This window comes from Ruditapes philippinarum, unplaced genomic scaffold (assembly GCF_026571515.1).
Source record: "Ruditapes philippinarum isolate M1 unplaced genomic scaffold, ASM2657151v2 ctg2365_1_1_1_1, whole genome shotgun sequence".
Taxonomy (NCBI): domain Eukaryota; kingdom Metazoa; phylum Mollusca; class Bivalvia; order Venerida; family Veneridae; genus Ruditapes; species Ruditapes philippinarum.
In genome coordinates this window covers 91,849-99,355 of record NW_026858677.1, presented here as the reverse complement: position 1 = coordinate 99,355, position 7,507 = coordinate 91,849, and positions in this window count along the sequence as shown.

Genomic DNA, 7,507 nt, shown 5'->3' with positions numbered 1-7,507 from the left:
TTGATGGATGCCTTCATTTACAAGACTGAATATTAAGCGTTAATTTGCCTTTGCCTTTCGACTTAAACATTTCATAAACCTATTACAGGAACTCCACTGAGGTTTATAAGCCTAATAACATGAAATTTTATATTTTCACTTAAAAAGAAATTTTGCATATAAGTTATTAGTATAGATCTACATCAAATGGAGAAATAATCTCAAAAACTTATTTCCAGTCCCGTCATGTCAAAAAACCTTAGTGGAGTCCCTTTAATCGGTTTTGCTTCCTTTTTATATTGAAATACAGTGCGGTAAATGGAGATCAAGGTCTGTAACCTATATAAGATATAACAAATAATAGAAAGTAATAATAAAAAAAGAATATAATTAGAAGGTATCATGAATAAAGTAATATTCTAAATTAACAAAAAGTTTTACTCTTTCCTAGTTACTGTAGGACAAAAGCGCTGTTGTAAATACATGTAATTGTTTCTTTGAACAGCTTCCAGCGTTATTCGTTCTTACCGATGAATTGCTGTCGATGTTATCATTAAAAAGAGGCGAACAGCTGATAACGTTACTAAATTTAGATGACACATAAACTTAAATACCTTATAACTTTAACATAAAATCTTTTTTGAGGGAATGGTCAAGAATGTTAAATGACGAAATGTTGACGTTTACGAATCGTATGAAAAAAGGATTAATTATCATGAGAAAATATAAGTTTTTGTGTCTTCAAACTAAAAATACCGCATCTCATCGGATAGTGTGGTTATTTTCAGTCAAAATTCATGTGAAGTAAAGCTTGCACAGGGCCAAAAATTTGTTAGCATGCTCCTTTGGATGTTGACTATGAATTCATAACATTGATTTACTCGAATACCGTTGGGATATGTTAAAAATAGATGAATACTTAACGTACGTCAATTGTATTCCCCGCGCCGACATGTATATACTGGTACAGCTGTGGACGCTGTAACAGCTGTCTGCCCATTTGATTGTACGGTGTGAAAATGCGGGTCGTGTTAGAATAGTTGTTAACGTTAATATAATTAAGTGAAATTCATTGTTTTGTTGACCTTTATCGTTTATATACAATGCGCATTTGAGTGTGCAGATAAAAAAATATTCAAAATCATCACAACTTTCCAACTTAAACAATCACATATTGTACTAGTCCCAACTTTAGTAGATAGAAAAAAAATATCTGAATTAAATTCACATGCAACTGATGCAAATACAGTTATATTTAATTTGTTTTCGTTTCTAACCAACCTATTCTTACATGGTATACATAATAAAGATATTCACGAAGTACCTTTTAAAAATTCGGGAGATATTCTTCATTGAAATTTACTTATGCTAGTTTTGAAATTTACGTTACCAACAGTAACGTACATTTCATGGTACTTTTAAGCAGACATATATTTGCCACTACTTCCTTTTGTTTAGATTACAAAATAAAACATGCTATTACATCTCAAAATCTAGCAGAATGTTTTCAATAGATATATGTTTATATGCATAAAATGTTTTCTAATATATACTGTAATAATCTTAATCATACATGTTTTTACCTTAATTTATATCAATAGCGACACAATCCAAGATTTATTTAGGCTTTGATGTTACAAAAATCTTCGCTCCATATAAACTTTCTCACCTATTGTTGTATATTTTAAGTGTAGTGAATACATTTTTTAAATTGTGGTAACGTTCGTTTCGGTAACGTACATTTCTGACCACTTTCCAATGCAGATCTGAACACAGTCTTGAGCAATTATAACAATTTATCAACACATAACTTCTTATTGTGGGAAGCTTTAACTGTTCGACAGTCAGTGGACAGGAAGGAACAACAATTTTGTTTATTTCTTATCATACTTTTCAGTATGTTACACTATTAAATTCACGCTGAGGCATTGTGAGATATATAAAAAACACCAAACAGACATATTGAAAGATGAAAGGATTTAAAGTTCATTTTTCTTTACAGAGACAGTCACGTACGTTATATTTTTTTACTTTTGTGCGATAAATATTTTTTCCAAATCATGATATTTAACCACTATTTTGTTTTGATTTAACTAAAAAAGGAAAATGTTTTACGGAACAGATGCTTTAGAAAAAATATATAGCACATAATAAAAAGAATATGCTGTTTTGAAAGCGTTTTTATGTTTTCTGTAAATGAGCCGCGTCATGACAAAACCAACATAATGGGTTTGCGTCCAGCATGGATCCCGAGCAGCCTGCGCATCCGCGCAGTCTGATCAGGATCCATGCTGTTCGCTTACCAACCCTACTACAAGTAGAGAAACTGATAGCAAACAGCATGGATCCTGATCAGACTGCGCGGTCGCAAACACATTATGTTGGTTTGTCATGACGCGGCTCAAATGGTATTGAGAATGTGTGATACATATGATATTTAAACTGTGCAGCATCGCACGTGGAGCTCATGCACTTCCAAGAAATTATAACTGAATTGTGTCCGTTTAGAGCTATGGATGTTAAAACCGTTTACACTAGTATCATTGTGTACCGGTACTTTATACTAGGCCACTTTTATATAATTTCTTGTTTACAGTTGCCATTGTTTGCGCTATCCATTACAATTTCATTGTATTACCGGCGGCAGTGATGGCAGATCACTGCAGTGATGGCGATAGCTGAAATTTTCCGCTCGGTACAGGTAGGTTATAAATTTGGTTGGTATTATTATATTACACAAATACAGCCCATTTCATTGCTAGGAAATTATCGTCCATTGACTGGAGATACCATTAGGTAATTTTGGACTCGTTTTTCCTGTTTTTAGACCATTTTGAGCAGGTTAAAAAGTGAGAGCTTTGGAAAAATCCGTGAAAATGTCTGTTTTTTGTTCAAAATATCTCAAGTTTTAACTAAATGGCAGGTTTTCGTGTTATTAATATAGACGTTCATCCATTGGGGTCACGCACGCCAAATATCTACCCCGTGAGTCTTTTCTTGAAAGTTTTACAGACGTTCAACCTGGTCCGGTCGAAGAAAAAATGCTGCCGTTGTAGGCAGATACTATTTTAAATGCTGCCGTCGATGGCAGAAATACCATGAAAGTGGCTAACATTCTGACAGAAAATCAAGGTCAATCTTTTATCATTCCTTTATTCTTTGCGCCCTTTTAGTCGGAATTGAGACGTTAAACTATCGTTTCTAATATTTTCTCAAGCTAATTATTTGTGCAACATCTTACACATCATCATGTAACATGAAACGCTAAAATATTTGCTTGTAACTTATTGTTTTTGAAATCCTCCGTAATAGGAGATCCAAAGCCAATAACTCTAGCATATGTAATTTGACAGAATTATGGCCCATTCTGAACAAAACAATTTACTGTTTTTTTTTCCATGTAATATCATTGAAGATTAATGATCATTTGTACTGAAGGTACACACTGATTGGAAACTAAATACATGTCTTCGGGTTTATTATTGGTTGTCGTTTTCGAAGACAAAAAATTTAATTATCCTGAACCCGTAACTCTAAAGCGGGTTTTACTGAATTGTGGCCCTGGTGAACTTGCTGAAGATCTTAATGTATGTCTTCGTCATTATTGTTGTGCATGTGGTATTTTAGTTCTTCCTATTTGGCATCTTTCTTGTTGGGTGGTTCCAATATTCCTCAATTGAATACTGTTGAATCACTCTTAGGATATGTGGCCTGCTTTTTAAATTTGTCTTTTGGCGTCATATATGTGATATGCAGGTTTCATAACCTCAGATCCTCTTTCTAAATTCTGTTTTATTTAGTTCCGCCAATTTTTTTCTCGTTTAGGGCATTACTATAGGGGACCATATTCCGCTTTTCATGGAATGGCACTAACGTGTCACATGGATGTTTCAAAATTATAAATTTTACCAGTTCATGTTATATGTTGTATTCTGCTTAAGCCGGTGCTAGGGGCATGGACGGTAGCTTGCACTTGACAGTACCGTCCATGAACAGGCTCAATAAAACCAAGCCTGCAACATTTTCAATTTGGCCGTGTTGGGCTTTCTTTACGGATTCTTATTCCTCTATTATTTCGTCACCATAAATAGAGGTCACAATTCAAGGACCATTACTCTGACATATTTTGAATGTTCAATATCCTTTTGCTAACTTGAAAAATTCTTTATTAAGGCTTAGTATGTATCATCAATTTTCAGACCAAATGAAGGCAATTAATAATATGAAACCAATTCAAATGTGTATATGTTTTCAGGATCATTTATTATTAGAGATCACTCTGTGAACCCCATGAATATAACATAGATTAGACTTAATAAACGGCCGTTTGTGAAAATAGAAAATTATTGGTTTAAGTTTAACAAGCAACATCAATATTCAGAACGACATGTATGTACCGGTGGTATTCATTTGACAAAAACATCAATTTGCGAAAGAAATCAAACACTCAAAATATTCACAATTTGATGAAAAAGCTATCACAACATAGTGAAAATGTAACGGAGCATGGTCACTCCACTCATTGAAAGAAAAACATCGGTCACTATTTGAAACATAATACACTGAACAACCGTAATGGGAATAAAATGTAATGTTTACAGCTATCACGTATTCTACCATTTATAGTTTAATGCGTAGATCAGTAGATTTACAAAAATCAAGCAATTTGATACCATGACTTTTGTGTACATGATCTTTTCAATGCCCTAACAGAAGCTTGATCAGGACATTAATCAGTGTCATAGTACTATTGTATGCAGGGTTATTATGTATCATATTTTGAAAAATTTATATTATAATTTTACAGTATCATATATTAAAGCAGCATGCCTCCAGACTCATCCTTATTTTCATGAAAATTTTGAAAATGTATTTAAAAGTAATATATTGTGGAGTGAACAAAGTAAGTATTTTACTCATTGGAAATGGCACTTGCAATTCACGAAAATTACAAAAAAAGAGGCCAAAATATGCACAAATAACCCAAACTGCGTTAGTCACATAGTAGAAATATGGTGATAAATTATTACTTGAATTGTTTTATTTTTCTGAAAATCTCTACATTTTCTCAAGTTTGATTTTCTTGAAATATCTGGCACATCTGGAGGCATGCAGCTTAAAATGGAGATTTACAAGGTATCTGTGAAGTTTCGGGTAGATACCTATATAGGTTGAAGAAATCATAACATTTTATGCCAACGTTAACGCATCGGTGTGAAAGAAAGTTCCACTATACTTCCAACATACGAGTGCTTAAATGTTCATTGCTGTAAAAAAAGGCATATGAAACAAATACCGGTATAAAAATGATCTTCCAATAATGATTAGTCATTTAATTAGAGGATTTAATCGGAAATATTATTCAGACATTGTTCAAGTACATTAATACTTTTGAACAAAATATTAGTAAACTTCAATGCAAAATACAAATGTGATTTGTAGCCATCTGCAGACAATGATTCCAATTACAGTTTAAGGAATTCACGTAAAGTATACACTCTAGTTATGAATGTTGACAGTATTGAAACAATCTGGACTTTTTCAGGCATACATCGGCACCTCCTACGTAGAGCAACAAGCTACCTATTTACTACAACAGCTAGTATAAAAGTAAGAATTCAAATGTGCAACAATTGTAAAAATGCAGCCTCTTTAGAGCAACAATTGTTATAATTGCAATAAAAACACAACAAGACAAGAGCCCCAACATTCCGCGCAGTCTGATCAGGATCCATGCTGTTCGCTTATTTACCCTGCGGATGCGCAGGCTGGTCTGGACCCATTATGTTGGTTTTGTCGTTTTGACAGCTCAAACATCATGTATAAATTTTTTCAAGGTCAAAAGTTAAAGCAGCATGCCTCTCTATTTAAGAGGTCCGTACTCCCAATGCCTGAAAGGGCGGATGGATCCTCATTAAGCATAGATATTTTAGCTCATCTGGAAACGTTAAACATAATTATAATAGAAAATAATTTCAAAATTATGACTTGCATTTCAGTTTGATTAATATAAATCAATTAAATCAAGGTTTTAATGAGCTGATTGCAGAGAAAATAAAACTTGCATGTATTTTGATATGACATACAATTGCCCCTATTCTGTGAACTCCTTTTATTATATTTATTTTGTGTAAACTGATAATTTCATAGACAATTTGCTAAAAATGGGAAATAACCTCTTCAAAAATCGTACATAATGTGTGTTGTCATATAGAAGCATGCCAAATAAAAAAAGAATCATTGAAATCCTTCAAATGTTATTCTGAAGGAGAAAAAAAAACAATAATTTCGCAGCCAAAATCAAGATTGATGCCAAATATAAATACCATCAAATGCTATGGAAACCAATTGTCTACGTTCAGACAGCATTATACAATATAATTACTTATTATTAATTACTTTCTTTCTGCATTTCACATTATTTTACTTTTACATACATTTTCAAATTTTCATGAAAATAAGCATGAATCTGGTGGCGTCCTGATTTAAGTACTGTGTACTTGATATTGTGCTAAATAATAAACCTTAGATATCAAATTAAATGTAAATTATGAATGACAATGCTACACGTAAAATGATACTACAGTTGCTTTGGATCATTCAAAACTTCCATAGCATAATTATTCATAATACGAAATACTATTTCTAATAAGGTAAGAATTTGTTTTGCTGTTTTATTAGGTTGTAAGTGTTGTAAAAACTGCCTTGCCGCGGGCCACAACATTGTCAACATAAAATCAAAATATGTCAATAAAAATGAAAAACATTTGTTTGTTTAACTCCCCCAGTCAAGTAGCATACAGATTTGATTCTAAAGGCTCAGGAATATTATTTGTTATTGTAATAGTTAAATATTTAATAAACCCATTCAAAATATTCGAGTTGTTTGCACTTATTGTAAACAACAAAATCACATGGGGTAGTGTAATTACGTAGAACAGTTACAATGGTCCACTGTCTGATAGTAAAAGCTTTGTAGGTTTGTTTTGTTTGTGTTGGGTTTTACGTCACATCGACACAGTATAGGTCATATCGCGACGTTCCAGCTTTACTGGTGGAGGAAGACTTTAGGTGCCCTTCCGTGCATTATTTCAGGCACGAACGGGCACATGCGTAGAACCACCGACGTTCCGTAAGCTAGCTGGATAGCTTCCTCACATGAAAGAATCCAAAGTCCCTGTCGAGATTCAAACCCACAGCGGTGAGGGGCAAGTGGTTTGAAGTCAACGACCTTTACCACTCGGCCACGGACGCCCCAGCTTTGTAGGTGAAGGTCTGTCAATGGTAAAGGTCAATTTGGTATAACCAAATGCGAGTTTTGACCTGAATGTTGTTTTGTTCAGGTTTAACTTAATACGTCAAATAGCAAAAATGTAGAAATTTCATAAAAAAAGATACCTTAAATATCATTGAAGTTTTAAATCAAAATCATTTCAGGTAGTATACATGTCATTTTGCGCAATATTAATAATATGTGTGCTTAAATTAGTAAGTTTTTCTAAATTTACAATAATTATAATTGGCCCAA